The sequence below is a fragment of the Hoplias malabaricus genome, chromosome 6, assembly GCF_029633855.1.
Source record: "Hoplias malabaricus isolate fHopMal1 chromosome 6, fHopMal1.hap1, whole genome shotgun sequence".
Classification (NCBI taxonomy): Eukaryota; Metazoa; Chordata; class Actinopteri; order Characiformes; family Erythrinidae; genus Hoplias; species Hoplias malabaricus.
The window spans coordinates 16,277,137-16,293,906 of NC_089805.1; the positions used below are offsets into that span (position 1 = coordinate 16,277,137).

The 16,770-nt window shown below is 38.6% G+C and overlaps 1 protein-coding gene across 3 annotated transcripts in view; it reads right to left on the reverse strand.

Moving 5' to 3' along the window:
* epb41a (erythrocyte membrane protein band 4.1a) overlaps window positions 1-16,770 on the reverse strand; it is a 166,827-nt gene that overhangs the window by 135,631 nt on the left and 14,426 nt on the right. The window lies entirely within an intron of this gene.

Below are 16,770 nucleotides of genomic sequence, written 5' to 3' on the forward strand. Positions count from 1 at the left end.
AACAGTTTTTGACCATGTTATATTAGAAAATACTCAGATTAGGTCCAAAAAGATCTGTCTTCCAGTGCGTAAACAACAACTGAGTATTTTTATTGTGAAGTTTTGTTGTTAAAGCTCTTAACAACTGTATCATTGACTATATCGCTCTAGAAAATGTACTGCATTACTAGTTCGTGTTAGCTGTAATATGGTTCACACATTAAGCAAATCAGTCCAGTGGTCCAGTCTTGTGGTTCCTCTCAGTGCAATGAGGGAGCGCCATTAACTGGACAGCGCCACAAGTGACCGGGAAAGCCTGTGGTTCCTCCAGCAATGGTGGCTTATTCTCCTTTCCTACTGATAAACCTCCACGGAAACTTATATGAATGGACAGGATTTTATGAGACAATCAAAATGATATGACACTCGACGACATGGAAGCTTTAACTGTAAAATTTTTAAATTGAACATTCATAGTTCAATCCAAAAAAAACAGCATGGACCAACAGTGCCTCCATGTGGACATAATATGTCACCAAAAGCACCCACTTTGTTCCATCTCTCTCTCTCTCTCTCGTTTTATCTGTCCCAAAAAGAGTTATGGACACTTATGCATTTCCTGATCCAGTTATGCATTATCCAATGTATTATTATTGTTTAATCGTGTGATATCCTTTGTTATACTCAGGTAATTGTACTGTGTCTGCATGAATTTATATGAATTTCAGCAAACAAGACCACCAATTCCTTTCTCAATTTAAAAGAATGTTAATTAATCTCTAATAACTAGAATAGTTTGTGTATCTACATCAATATACTCGATGTATTAACTCAAGAAAGGAATTAACACACAAATATACACAATGTTTTACCAGCCGAAGCAGGGTTAAAAATTAGATCCCTATAGAACTTGAGACAGTCACATGTACTTCCCAAACCCAGTAGCCAATCAGAGAACGGCTACCTCTTAACTGGGCGTAGGGGCGCTAACTAGAAAATAGTTGTACAGCTGAAAGTGAGTCAGAGTCGCTTTAGGGAGAAAAACAGAGTCGAAAGAAGGCTGAGTCACTGAACGGAGTCACTATATAAGGTCAACGTAGGAAAAGAAAGATTACGCAGAACTACGCTCCTATGCTGGCAGACCCAAACTCCCTCGGAGAAAGAAAAGAGTGCTGGCTCCCACTCTCTCTAAGAAAGATGCTGAGAACAAGGACCCATCTTAGAACTGAACAGGGGACGCTCAGGTTTAGCATGGAGTCACCGTCAGATATTTAAACCTTTAGAAATAACTCTGTCAGTGCCAGCCCTAACTTACTATCGTTTGTTTGTTGGTTTTTTTTTATTATTGCCCAGTCAAAGCATTTATACTTACGGCTGATCAAAGCAGGTGAAACTTATTTTTGGCCAGAATAAGGAATCACCACTGAGATTAGTAAATAGGTAATGTAGGAATTTACGGACTTCAGACATCCTTTCTGAACTTGATAGCCTAGGCATATGTGGACGTGCCCGCTTCAGAAGAACTCCCAGCCAGAACAGCAGCCACCAGTTCTCCCCAAAAGGGAATCACGACTACGTCACTCCTGCTCAGAAGAAAACCCCGGGAGCGGCACTTGTCATCGCGGAGGTGACCACTCCCTCCTCCAGAGGTACCATCACCCGCTGTGATATCTGACACAACCAAGGCCTCGGACCCGAAAGCAGTGACTGATTTTGCTGTGTTCATCAGTTTGGTGAGAACTGCATCAAAAGTAACCCTCAGATGTCATTTTCAGAGCTGATGTCTGATTAGTCCCTTGGTAAACTTACATTTTAATCACTAGTTAACCTTCATTAGAGTAGATCATATGAGTCACACAAGCCATATAGCATAGCCACTGATGAGACTCATAAGAAAAGGTTTCATCTGCATTGATCCCGTTTGTGAGGTTATCTACGTCTATCAAATGATTATTGTTTATTTCCAATAAAATGTTAATTTATGATTTTAAATAATATTGTTGTATAGAGCCTGTCATTGAAGTCTGAAAATCCTGAAAATCCCACATTTTAGCGTGAATAGTATCCAAATCTATCATAAATTATTAATGTTTTTATTATCTTAAATTAATAATAATAATAATTTATAATTAATATCCACAATTAAGCAGAAATAATCCAAATACTGCTACCACGCTACACATTAGAGGCTTAAATAAGAGGGTTTCTTTTTAGTTTAATTGTTTGCGTCATTGGGTACTTGTCTACAACCATACTGTATGTAGAAAGTTGGTAGTGGGTTTGTATTACTTATTCAGGGAAAATTAGAAGAAAAGAACTTGGGGGCCCTGTTCTTCTGGCTGTGTACCTAGGAAGGGTTACATAAATTGGAGGCACTGCTGGGATTTTCCCTGTAAAATATTAAATAATCAGATAAACAAAGTGTTTTATTTTATCAAAATAATATAAATAACATTTAAAAGCAAAGTAAAGTCCATTCTTCCTGTGCAGAAATACACATGCTGCATACATGTCTTCACTTCAGAACTGGTGCAAAGAAGAGGGCATAAACCTTGAATGTGCTATAGTACGTACTGGCATGCCAGAGGACACAGAGGTATCTAAAATAGAGGAAACTTTATGTATTAAAGCCCTTGAGCAAGTAAGAGTGTGAGGGTGCATGCTTGATTCTAAGTCCCAGAACTTGTCAGTGCCATGAAGTTGATGCCAAGATTATTCTTCAGGAAGTTCCCTCTATTACGGGAAGTTAACTGTGGATTTTAGTGGACCCTCTGAAGTTAAAGCTTTGAGCTCAGAACATCATGTTTTACCAGCTGTCCTAGTGATCCAGTAGGTAAAGGGAGCCATAAGTCAGAGCAGGCTACTGCAGCTGAGACTACACTTAAAGACTTGGGTGAGTTTTTTGAGAAAACAGCCAGACTTTCTTCTGAAAAAAAAAAGTTTAAAAGTTGTGTGAACAACCAAGGGGACCAGGGTTCCCAGAGAGTTTAGTAGGAAACCTCTCTTTGTGAGAAGTTTTCATTGAAGGATGGCCATGATTTGCCTTACTTGATAGTGACTCTACAGTAATTATCATATTTGAGAACAATTTGTGGCACAAGAAGCATTTGTCCCACTTACCCATACTGACCATTTGGGGTTTAAGTGACACTAGTTACCCATATAAAGGCTGTGTGGGTGTTAGTATAGAGTTTCTAGAAGACCACTGTGAGGCTGCCACCGTGTTGGCTCTAGTATGCACTGACCCTCAAGGACCTGAGCATATTATCACAAACACACCAGCAAGCAAAAGGTTAGCAACTCAGATCCTACTCATTCCTCGCGGGTGTGCACTGAACCCTTAGAAAGGGGGTGTACCCCAAGGAAGAACTTACAGTAATGTCACTTGACACTGAAAAGTCGTTTGATCGCATTGAGTGATCTTAATTATTTTTGGTGCTGGGGAAATTTAAACTAGGTGAGATATTTATCTCTTGGATTAAACTGTTGTACTGTAACCCAACAGCTAAAATACTCAACTATCTCTTCACACTTTAAAATGTTTAGAGGGACCAGACAAGGCTGTTCACTTAGTCCAATGTCGTTTGCATTGGCTGTTGAGCCTTTAGCAGAGACTATTCAATCACACCCATATATCTTTGGTTGTAATACGATCTACACTACAAATAAAATTTCCTTATATGCTGATGATATACTTTTGTATATAACAACATGTCCTGCACTGGCTCTTCCAGTGCTATCCGATCTAATTGATCTATTTGGAACATACTCAGGATATAAGATTAATTGCCTTATCCCTCCAGGACGCAGAAACATTAGTATATGCCTTTATTACTTCAAGGCTTGACTACTGTAACGCACTACTGTCAGGATGCACCAGCAGCAATTTAAGAAAACTTCAACTAGTTCAAAATGCTGCAGCTAGGGTCCTCACTAAAACTAGAAAATTTGAACATATCAGCCCAGTTTTATCATCACTTCATTGGCTGCCTGTTAAATTCCGCATTGACTACAAAATTTTGTTATTAACATATAAAGCTCTACATGGGCTTGCTCCTGAATATCTTCAAGATACAATTTCCTATTATGAGCCCCCACGTTCACTCAGATCACAGAATACTGGATTTTTAAATGTTCCCAGAATTCAGAAGGCCTCAGCTGGGGGAAGAGCCTTTTCTTATAAAGCCCCCCAACTCTGGAATGATCTTCCAGAAAATGTTCGGGACTCAGACACAGTCGCAATCTTCAAATGTAGGCTAAAAACTCATTTGTTTAGTTTATCATTTGGTAGCTAATGCTCCCCCATAGATAAAGGCGGCAGATCCGGGGGGTCCATGGACACAGGGAATTATAGTATACTGAGACGCTGGTGCTGTCGTCCCGCCACTTCTCGCGATCACTCAGGTTTGTTGACGGTGGAGCGGAGGGATGCCAGTGTTTCAGGATGCTCCCGTGTCTGTGTGTCCTCCTGGTTCTCTCCTTTTAGTTAATGCTGTCATAGTCAGATCTGCCGGAGTCATTAGCCACACTCTGGAAATTTTCATATTTTCTACTTTACAAACACAAAACAGTTCAAAACTAATTCCATCCCTTTACATCTTTCCGAGTAAACGACTGCCCACCTGTCTGTCTGGACACTGATGGATGACTGTCGAGATCCTCCTCCACGCTTCAGACCAGCTGCCCACGCTCCAGCAACCACCAAGTGCCTTGAAGCTGTCCCTACACTGAAGTTCTCATGGACTACTAACTATCATCACCAGTAGATTGACCAGAGGAGGATGGGTCACCCCTTGTGAGCCTTGGTTCCTCCCAAGGTTTCTTCCTCAGCTGGGGGAGTTTTTCCTTGCCACTGTCGCCCCTGGCTTGCTCACTTGAGGGTTTTACATTTGTCTTTACATTTCATGTCAAATCTTGTCTTACTGGAATTCTGTGAAGCTGCTTTGTGACAACATCAGTTGTGAAAAGCGCTATATAAATAAATTTGATTTGATTTGATTTGAATTGGGGGAAAAGTGAGCTAATGTTTTTAGGGATGAAAGATTTAACTTTCCTTCAAAACCTACCATTTAAAAATGTGACTGATGAATTTACTTATGTGGGAATTACAGTGACAAAGCAGTATGGTACAGTATTTGAAAATAATATGTCTCCCCTAATGGATAAATTAAAAACAAATTTCAATTTTGGCGAATGCTGCCATCATCAGTTTTGGGCAGAGTGAATGCCATAAAAATGGTCTTTTTACATCAAATACTATATCTTTAACAACAATTACCAATATTTCTTTCCAAATCCTTTTTAAAAAAATTTAATTCTGTCATATTAAATGTCATATGGAATTACATGACTCATAGGATAAAGAGGGCCCATCTTTACAAAAGCAAGAAATGTGGAGGCCTTGCCTTTCCAAATTTCATGCTCTACTACTTGGCATCAAATATCCGCTTTATAAAATATTTGATCGATGATATTGCAGGGATGTATGACTGGTTGGAAATAAAAAGGAAAGATTGTCAGCCTTACAATATTGGACCAATCAACCTATCTCCCACTTTAATCCATACATCTTATTACAGCTCCAATCCTATCATTAGAAATACAATGCATACTTGAAAGGAGATTAAACATTATTTTAATATTACTGAATTATTATCTTTCCAAAGACCAGTTATAGGTAACCCATCCTTTGCTCCATCAACTTTAGATAAAACTTTTGAGTGCTGGAACAATTTAGGGATAAAAAATATTGGGGACTTAATATCAATTAATCAATAAATCAATTTCAGCAATTGCAAGGTTAATTTGGTCTATCAAATACCAATTTTTTCAGGTACCTCCAAATTAGACATTATGTAAGAAAGCTTTTTACTAATTTTGAAACAGCAAGCCCAGATATGTTGGACAAGCTACTTGAAATGAGCACAAGTTCAGATACACGAATAGGTCACAGCTATGATTATTTGTTAACTCACTGCTATGATTATTTGTTAACACACAGCCTTCAATCAACTGAAGTATTAAAATCAGCTTGGGAAGAAGAATTGGGGGTTCAGCTGACTAGGAAAACACGGGAAGGGGGTTCTTGAGGTTATACATTCTTGCTCCATTAACGCACAACATCGTTTAATCCAATTTAAAATTCTACATTGACTTCACTACAGTAAATCAAAGTTATTTACTTCCTTCTCAGAGTTCTTCTCAGAGCCTATGTGTAATAAATGTGAAATAGCAGATGCTGCTGTCACAGCTATGTTTTATGTTCTATACTAGAGAAGTACTGGAAAGATATATTTAAAACTATGTCTAATATTTTGAAGGTGGAATTGAACCCTGATCCAGTGTAAATTATATTTGGGGTGCATGTGGGACCAAGAGTGCTGAGTGGTGCCCAGGTTACCCTACTTGATCATGCACGTATTATAGCAAAAAGGTAATTTTGTCCTTCTGGAAGAAACAGAAAGCACCTACATGTAATATAAGGTTATCAGATGATCAGATGCTGGGGTGATTTTGTCCCTTCTGATGCAGATGTGAATCGGTTCTCAGTACTCTTGAAGAATGACTCAGTGAAGGAGAAGAGAGTTCCCCAGGATACTGTGATAGCAAACATTCAGGAATCAAATATTGTCACAGTTACAGAAGGATTGCTTATCCCAAGAATGGATGGATCCTAAACTCTTTAACTGTGGAGATTATCCTATTCCATCGGAATGGAGGGAACGACTTGCGAAACTGTCAGAGCGGACAAGCGTGTTTTCTGTAGAGAAATGGGATGTGGGTTTAGCCAAAGGTGTGGAGCCCCATATCAGACTAACAGATACAAGTCCCTTTAGAGGGAGATCACAAAGTGTTGCACCTGCAGATATTGATAATATCCACAGGCATTTACAAGAACTTCTGGCTGCCAGAATTATAAAAGAGTCATGCAGCCCCTATGCCCCACCCCCATTGTCATAGCCAGAAAGAAGAATGGCAGGAACAGAACATGTACAGAGTATCGCACATTGAATACATGAACCATTCCAGATCAATGCCCTGTGCCCCGCATTGAAGATGTGTTGGACTGTTTAGCAGGCAGTAAATAATTCTGTGTTGGATCTGCAGAGTGGATATTATCAGATATTGCAATCTGATAATATCCACTCTGCAGATCCAACACAGAATTATTTACTGCCTGCTAAACAGTCCAACACATCTGAAGCAGACAAGGAGAAAACTGCATTCATCTGTCCCCTCAAATTCTTCCAATTTGAAAGGCTTCCTCTGGGAATTATGGTGGCACCAGTAAAATTTCAGCATCTAATGGAAAAAGCAGTGGGTGATATGAATGTGCTGCAATGCCTTGTCTATTTGAACGATCTGAATGTGTTCAGTAGGACTCTGAAGGAACATAAGGAGCATTTGCTCTAAGTGTTGGGCCGTTTGGAAAATATTGGCCTGAAGATTTCTATCAATAAGTGCTAGTTTTGCTAAACACAGGTGAAGTAAGTGGGTCACATTGTTTCAAAGACTGGGATATCTACCAATCCTGAGAAAATCCGAGCAGTGGCTCAGTGGAAGCAACCTACAGATCTAAAATCTCTTTAGTGTCTTCTAGGGTTTTGTGGATATTATCACCAATTGTTCAACCTTTAACTGATCTCATCCGAGGGTATTCACCTGTTCAGAAGGGAAGAGGCTAAATGGATAAATCATGTTGCTTTAGGAAGACAGACCCATTTGGAGAGCACTGGATGCCCATTCCTGGCCTTTGCCGATTCAACAAAGCCCTATATTCTGCATGTTGATGCCAGCTTTGAGGGATTAAGTGCTTTGCTCAACCAAGTATATCCTGAAGGTCTGCGTCCTGTAGCTTTTGCTAGTCAGAAACTCAGCAGTTCTGAGAGAAACAATCCAGTCCATCAGTTGAAGTTCTTACCATGAGTCATAGTTGATAAATTCCACGACTATCTCTATGGAATTCTTTTTACTGTGAGAACTGACAACAATCCTATGTATTGACCACTGCCAAAGTTAATCAGATGAAGTCATCCAAAAAGTTAAGAGAGCCTTGCACAGATGTCAGTGGCCTCTAACGCTTCAGGAGGACATGCCAGGGCTGTGTGTATTCCACCAGGAATTCAAGAGATTAGTGCTTCGGAAGGCACTTCTGTATCATAAAATTCACAGAGGAGAAGGGCAAGACATTTTCCAGTTAGTACTTCCAGAACCATACCAGTTGGTGGTACTGAAGGCTCTAATGATGATTTTGGCCATTTGGGGGCTGAGTGAACAATCAAGTTAGTTCGAGACTGGTTTTACTGGCCCAGAATGTCTACTGAGATAGCTGGCTATATTCAGACATGTGGGAGATGTGTCACAAAAAATGACTTTTCACCGTAGAACAGTCCTTCTAGGTCAACTCGCAAGTAGAGTCCCCTTTGACCTGGAATGCATGGATTTTCTATCCAGGTGTGTTGTCAATATTCTTGTGGTTACCGATCATTTTACAATATGGCACAGGCATATCCCACAAAGGACCAGAAAAATCCTACAGTGGCTAAAGTGCTACTGGAAAAGTTGTTTGTTCATTATGGACTTCCAGCCCACATACACTCTGATCAGGGACAGGAATTTGAGAGTTGATTAATAAAAGACTTGTTGGATTTGTTGGGCATCAAGAAATCTAGACCCTCACCATACCATCCTCTGTGTGATCCACAACCTGAACATTTCAAACGCACCCTCTTGTTCATGTTATGAACTCCCAATCCCAAAGAGAAGCACAGATGTAACGAACATGTAGCCTTTTTGGTGCATGTCTACAATTCTATATGGATTGATGCCACCAGGTTCTCTCCCTATTTCTTGATGTTTAGAAGAGAGGCCTGTTTACCTGTTGATGTATGTTTTGGTACATTTCACAGAGGTTGTGGGCAAGTCAGCCATGTATCTAGTATGTAGCAAACCTGCGGAGAGAATTACAGCATGCTAGCACTATAGGCTAGCAGTTGAATTGTCAGACAAACAAAAAAGCATATGACTCCAGAGTATAGAACCTACCTTTAGATGTGGGGGACAGAATTCTGATCCATGCTTTAAGGGGTACTGGAAAGCAGAAGTTGAAGGGTAAATGGAATTCTGTGCCCTATAATGTCATTCAGAAATTGAGAAATATACCAGTGTACTAGGTCAAACCAGAAAGTGAAGTAGGGTAACCAAAAACACTCCACCGAGACCATCTATTGCCTATTGGTTATCTGGTGCACTTGCCTGGGATTTTGACTGGAACCGTTTTACCTGAAGGGTTCAAACACGACCACAGAAGCAGATAAGTGGACTACAGAGTCAGCCTGAACAGGAATGTGATTCTGAGTCATTAAAGTTGGATGAGGATGTGCCTTGTTTTAGGCTGGGTGACTTTTTGGTACCCTTGCAACTCCTACATTCACATTCAGAGTTTGAAAACAGTACTCCACAGGAAATGACTGGGTCTGTCACTATAGATGTGGTTAGCAAGCAGGTAGACTCTCATGGGTGTGAGAATATATGCCTGTCTGTAGTGGATGAAAATGCACCTGAACTTCTGACGATTTTATTATTTGGGAGGGATATATTTTTCTCTTACTGGTTGTGATTAATTTATATATTAGATTGCTTTAGAGGCTTAATTAAGAGGGTTTCTTTTAAGTTGCTATATATTATTTTCTCTTTCTTTATTAAAATATTTATTTTACAGTTTAATTGTTTGTGTCATTGGGTACTTGTCTATGTCACGCCCTCGTCCTGTCAGGTCTGTTTTCCCCGCCATGTGCTCTCTCTGCACATGGCTCTGTATGTTATTGTCCTTGTCTCCGCCCTAGTCCCGCCTTTGTTCCGCCTCCTCGTCTGTGTCTCATTTGCTACCAGTTCAGTCTGTTTAGCTCTTTCTGTTTAGGTTCTGTGTCCAGGTTTGTCTATTTAGTTCTATGTCTAGGTTGAGTCTGTTTCTCTGTCTGTTTAGCTCCCTCTAGGTTTCTCTGTCCTGTTCCCCCTCTCTGTCAAAGTCTCTCTGTCTTATATCATGTCAAGTTATCTAAGTCTGTCTATAGTTTATTATTATCTTGTGTTTCAATAAAGTCATTGTGTTTTAGCAAGTGCGTCCGCCTCCGTCAGTCTGCCCCCCGTGATTCCTGACAGTCTACAGCCACACTGTATGTAGAGATTTGGTAGTGGTATTGTATTACATGTTAAGAGAAAACTAGAGGAGAATAAATTGGGGGCCTGTCCCGCTGGCTGGACATATTAAATGTGGGTTACAATTACATGGACGTCGAACTAGACACAATTGGACCAACGAATCATCGCTAGTAACTGCGGCGTGACCCAGTGAAACTACGGCTTAGAGGCTCTTGTGTTGGAACAGTATTAGTATTACCGACAGGATGGAGTCATGAAAATGACACATGTATAGTTATCTCATAATTATGAGATATTACTCTCATTATTTCTAGATATATTGCCATATCTATATTTTGTCCTACCCCTAATTAATGCCTATAGGTGTATGAATGTCATAAAATCTCTTGTAGGTGTCCTAATACTTATGGTCCATTTTAATGATTCGCAATGTGTCTAATCAGAAAAAAAGGTTATGTAAGAAAATTCAGAGTAACCAAACACTGTGTAATTATATGTTCAATAATGAGTGAACTACACTGGGCCATTTGTTTATACTGAGGTTTAAAAAGGTAAAAAAGTGTAAATATGGTGTTTTCCTCAGATATTAACCCTCTCTTTTAACTGCTCTCTTTTTGTGCTCAATTAATTGTATTACAATGTCTTTGGATGATAAAAGATACATTCATGCCACACAGCAGCTCATTGCAGAAAGTAACTCTGCAGAGAGTATCTCTGCATAGTAGTAAGCATATTGTAGCATGAATAGACCTTTTATCATGCAAATCAGTTAATGTTACCACCCCTGGTGAAGTGCACTGGAGAGAGAAAGCACATCAAAACTTTAGGCTGAATTCACGGCGCGTTTTATGTCATTATATTAAACCATTAATATTCTGCTATAATCCTCATGTGTCCCCATCAAACTACAGTGCTGTGTGTATCTGTGTCTTTTAGATATGTAATTTGAAATGTAGTATATAGGGAGTAGGGTGTTTTTTGGGCCTCTTTACTGACACAATTTGAGCGGAACAGGTAAAACTGTGTGTTTACAGATGTAAGGTGGATAAATGGGTCACTGTTCCTCACTTATCTTTAGTTTTAACATCTACGTGAGAACTAAAAAAAAACAGTCCCCTGTGTAAGCTATAAACACAGAGTGGCCCAACCCAACAGGCCTTCCTTTCTGCCCCACCTCTAAACCCATACATCACTGCCACTATCCATTTTTCAAAGTTGAACTAGGGGTGGAAGTTAGTTGAAACCAGGGAAGTGTAGACTCAGTAACTAAATTAAAATGAAAATTGTACTGATTTTAGCAAACTTGAAAATTATATTGCCAGTAAATTACCTAGGAGAATATGCTTCATTATGTTTTTTTTCTGATATAAACATAATTAGAATTTCAGACATAGGTTACAAAACCATTTTCTAGGTAAGCAGGTAGGCTCTGGAAATAAGTACATAGTCCTATGTAGATACTATTTTTAGAAGAATTTTTGGTACCACTTAACACCAGAATGGCTAACGCTACCAATCTTTTCATAAAGGAAACCCACTCGCCTGCTGTGAAACACTTAGTGTCTATTGTAATGCTAATGACCCACAGCACATCCAAACACAGACCAACACCCCCTCACCCTTCTCAGCCTAAACACTAGAAACAGTAAACAACTTCACAGTCAGACTGGGTCTGAGTAAAGTTTCAGGTCTAATATTGAGAGACTGATTCCGAATTCTGCTCTTCATATCCAGTTATCAAAACGGAAAGTGCAGATGCAGTTTTGGTTTCAAATTATGGAGAACACCAAAATAAAACCTTAATTACTTCTTTATATAACTTTTATTTTACTGAAGTTTGCTTTGATAGTATTATATGTGATAAAAGAACCATAACGCCTCCAATCTCACCCATAAATAATGCGCTCACCGCGCTCTCTCACTCCAGTCGGGCTGACACATGGTGAACCGGTGAGCACAGAATCATTGTGTTTCGGTAGAACTGTAAAAAGCCAGAAAAAGCCTAAATGGTTCAAATCCCACACCCCTTGCTTTTTATTTTTCTCTCTCTGATAGTTATTCTCTGTCCCTACCTCTGTTTTTGTTATTGACAACAACAGTAAATATAAAATGAGTGATGACAGTAGTGAAAAAAGGTGAATAAATGCATTAACAGGCTTTTGCAAATTTACAAAAGGAAATCTGTCAATTTATTTAATTCATTCTCTCACTCTACAACCTTTTTTAGTGTGAAAACACAACAGGAGGGCTAGAGAGAAAGACAGTCAGGTGGCTGGTGGGGAGGGTGCTGTTTATAACAGTACTATGGCCTTACATTTGCATAAGAAAAGTGGACCGATGGCCGCCGGGGGGTTATGAAGAAGGAGGGGTCATGTCCTCAGGATCCTGAAATTTCAGTTATGCTAGTGTTAAGTATAAGACTACACTTAAAAAGGTTTCTAAATTGTTAAAAATATATTTACTAACGTTATTAAATATGTTGGTAATGCATTTATTAATCCAGTTATAACACATAGACAGAAAGAGCGACAGTGACCTGTTAGTGCCAGATAGCGAACCCACATCCATCTACACCAGTAGTGGGCAAACTACAGCCAGCAGGCCATATACATTGTCCTGTTTTATCTGGCCCTCTTTTACAAAACCACATTACTTTCACCTTTTTCCTGCATGGTCCAGGCCACCGATCAGGCCAGTGTTTTTTTTTTTTTTTTAATTCTTCTTTATTGAACAATGTATAATGTCATACAAAGGGATTGTCAATTTAATAGAAAAAGAGGACACAAGATAATTTTATAGATAATTTTAAGAGAGACTTACACTACTTTATTGGAAAGAAGAAAATCTTTTCTAAGCATCCAAAATTCCTTCCAATTTACGTTGTCACATTTGCTATTCCAAAAGCTAATACAGGCAGGAACATATATTTGAGTTATATGAAGATTAGATCTTATTTTGTTATTTGTAAAACTTTTGCTTATAAAAAGACACTGGCCAATGAATAAAGTAGAAGAACATAAGGAAGGTGGAGAGCAAGATTTGGAGAGTGAGCCCTTTGGACTTTTATACCATCAAGAACTGCACCATATATTGTAGCATTTCTTTAGAGGTAACTAAAAAGAGTGTTTCTCCATAAATTTAGCCTAAGAAAACAAAATTCCATTATTATCCAGAAGTTGGCTAACTAAAACAATATTTTTTCAAACTAATATGGGTAAAATAAAGTTTTGTTTTTGTATGTGATACCCTTGTTGTTCCATATGTAATATTTATATGGTGAAAATTTGTGATTGCTTAAAAGAGAGACCAGCAAGATAATACTTGTTTCTCCATATGAAATGTATAATTAATTTATCTATTTTTCTACAAAAAAAGGAGGGATATCTATAATCATTGCAGGATACACAACACGGGAAAGAGCTTCTGCTTTTGAGAGTAAAATCCTACCAGATATAGAAATAGAGTTTTTTTTTTTTTTTTTTTTTTTTTTTTAAGTTGAGAACAAGAGGTTCAGAAATTTGATGTTTTATGTCTTAGAAATTATGAATATGTAGCACTATATCAAGCCAATCCTTTAAATATGTACACAGCCCCAGACTGACAGGCAAAGAGGGTGGATTATGTGTAATTTACAAAAGTATTTTAGATATTAACCAAAAACAATGTTTACATCTTTACTTCCTTTGAAATGATGTACATTAACATGATTAACCCAGCCACAAATAAGAACACACCCTCCTTAAAAAATATTTACAGACCATCAGGGCCCTATTCAGAATTCTAAAAAGAATTTGACGAGTAGATGATTTTCTCCCATTCTAGCTGTGGATGTGGGTCAAAGTCCTCTAATCTTTCTTCTATATTTTGTTTTATATCAGCCATACCAATAAAATAATTGGTAATTTTTTAATAAAAGTCCTGTAACTTTATATATATATATAAAAATTAATTCTAAATTTTGCTGATTTCCCTGTTCTTCCTAGCTCATTAGCTAAAACTCTGGGTGTCATAATTGACTGAAATCTAATATTTGAACAGCATATAGGTAAGATTACAAAAACAGCTTTCCTACATCTTTGTAATATCGCTAAGTTAAGAAATGCCTTATGCCTGCCAGATTCGGAAAAAAAAAAAATTGTTCATGCTTTTATTACATCAAGATTATATTATTTCAATGCGCTATTGTCAGGATGCTCCAGCTGCATAAAATGCTGCAGCCAGGGTCCTCTCCAAATCTAGAACATTTTATCAAATCAGCCCAGTCTCATCAGCCCTTCACTGGCTTCCAATTAAATTCCATACCGAATACAAAATTATTTTACTAATGTATAAAGCCCTGGATGGTCTCACCCCTGAATACCTGCTTGAATACAAGACCTCATCACGCAATATAAACCATCAAGATTACTCAGATCTCAGGGTGCCGGCCTCTTACCAGTTCCCAGAATTCATAAGACTTCAGCGGGGGACAAAAGCTTTCTCCTACAAAGCCCCTCAGCTCTCGAACAATCTTCCAGCTAGTGTTCAGGATGCAGAAACCATCAATATTTTTAAATCGAGGTTCAAAACCCACTTCGGTTTAGCTTTTGGCAACTAACCTGTTCTTGTAGCTTAAGGTTGTCATTTCAGGAACTTATACGCATGAGGAATCATGGTAAATTTGGAAGATGTGCTTTGGATGTTGTGTTCAAAATTTCTCTTGGTTGAGGATGGTGGAGTGAATGGATGCAGCTCACATTTCTGAATATTACGATAAAGGCCAGACTTAACAGCGTTTAATACATGTAGAATTTGTTGCTTGAGATCGGGCAACCTTCTCTGATGCCCCTATTTATATAAAATCTTTGTGTGGTACCATGTTGCAATATAATTGATGCATTACTATACAAAAAAAAACATAATTGGGACATCCCTACTATTTATATACCTTTTTAAAAGTCACATTATTGTCAAAGTGTTAAGCCCAATTTATACTGTGTCAAACTTACACCATAGCTAATGTTTTGACACAAACCCAATGCCGTAACTTACAGCGTAGACTGACATGCACCTCTCCAGAAATGTAACTGTGTGTCACGTCGACAAATGCCGCAATGAACGTGGTGGGTTAGTAGTTAGATGCATATTGAACCAAAGTACAGGAACATGAACTACTCTCTTCCACGCGACAGAGACTGCGGACAGCAGCAAATTCATGGCGAGAAATTTCCTCAGGTATGGTGTGGACATCAGGGATGAATAATAAGGTTGAACACAGGAGGAAAAAATCTCACAAGGAGAACTGGGACATCATGGTAAAAACCTACCGCATTTGTATTTGTTTCTTTCCTGGCAACTCATGTACACTATTCTCTGTCACAACCTGGTTTAATATACTAAGCAAACCAATCTCTCTGATATTCTGGCTTCAATAATCTAAAGTTTTAGCCTTTGTTTAATGGTAAAGTTAAACAGAAACTCTGTGCAAGCATACTGGTTAGTAAGCAATAGAAGTCAGATATGTCCAGTGTACAAGTGTGTTATGTGCAGAGAAGAAATGACGTTCTGTTTTGTAAAATATAGAGAAGAAAATGACAGGCCAATAAGTCACAAATATATCCACACTTGGAGATTATTATAAAATACCTTAAGCATTTTAAGTACATTTCTGTTGGAGACTCTCGAACAATACACTGTTGGTTAAGCTTAGATGCACACCAGTGAATGGGGTTTAAGCTGAACACAGCTGAAAGGATGTGAGGCGAATTATGTCGAACTCTGCCCTCATCTATGCAACCCATGAACTTTTACAATGTTTTTACTCATCAACATTATATATCACCACCAATGTGCAAACTTCAAGGAATTCCTTAGGACAGGAGAAAAGTCTTCAGAAACCAAAATCTGATATCCGAATACTTCCAAATTCCAAAAAAAAGAGAGGACATTTCCAGGGAAAGAGGACGTATGGTCACCCAACACTGTCAAAAAAACTGTCACTGTGGTGGTATTAGGGGGTACATATTCTGCACCTTTAGTTAGGGAGCATAATTGTACCTTATTCTATTTTTATTAAAGATTTTTATGTTGTGTTGACTTCATTCACCCTATTTAATCCCTGTTGCTTATATTATGTTTTTATTTTTATTTTACACAGTTATATAATAAAATCTTACTAATATTCATACCTCTTCTTCTGGAAAAGAGAATGTAATGTACCTTTAGGTTACTCATTGAGCTCATCACAAGAGTACCAAAACCACCCACTGCATCACTAGCTCTTCACAGGGGTCATCAGGTAGGCACCTCCACTCATCAGTGTTTTGCTGAATTAAGCCCACGACACCTCCAGAAGGCTCAACAGTGAAGTCTGGCATCCCAGATCCACCCCTCTCCAAGCTAGCTTTACAGTCCAACCTTACCCTTAAGTATCAACAACCAATAATCCACACTTGCCGCCCTGGCACCATTAATGCATGCTCAGTGCCACCAGTTCCATGTGATTTTTACGTGCTACATCACCAACAATCACAACAGCACCTCTACAATGCATTTCGCCAACTAGTCTGTGTTCCCCTTATCCACAACCACTGACTAGACCTTTCAGCTGTTTCTGATATCTCCTTCACAGTTGCCCTTTTTTCCGGCCCG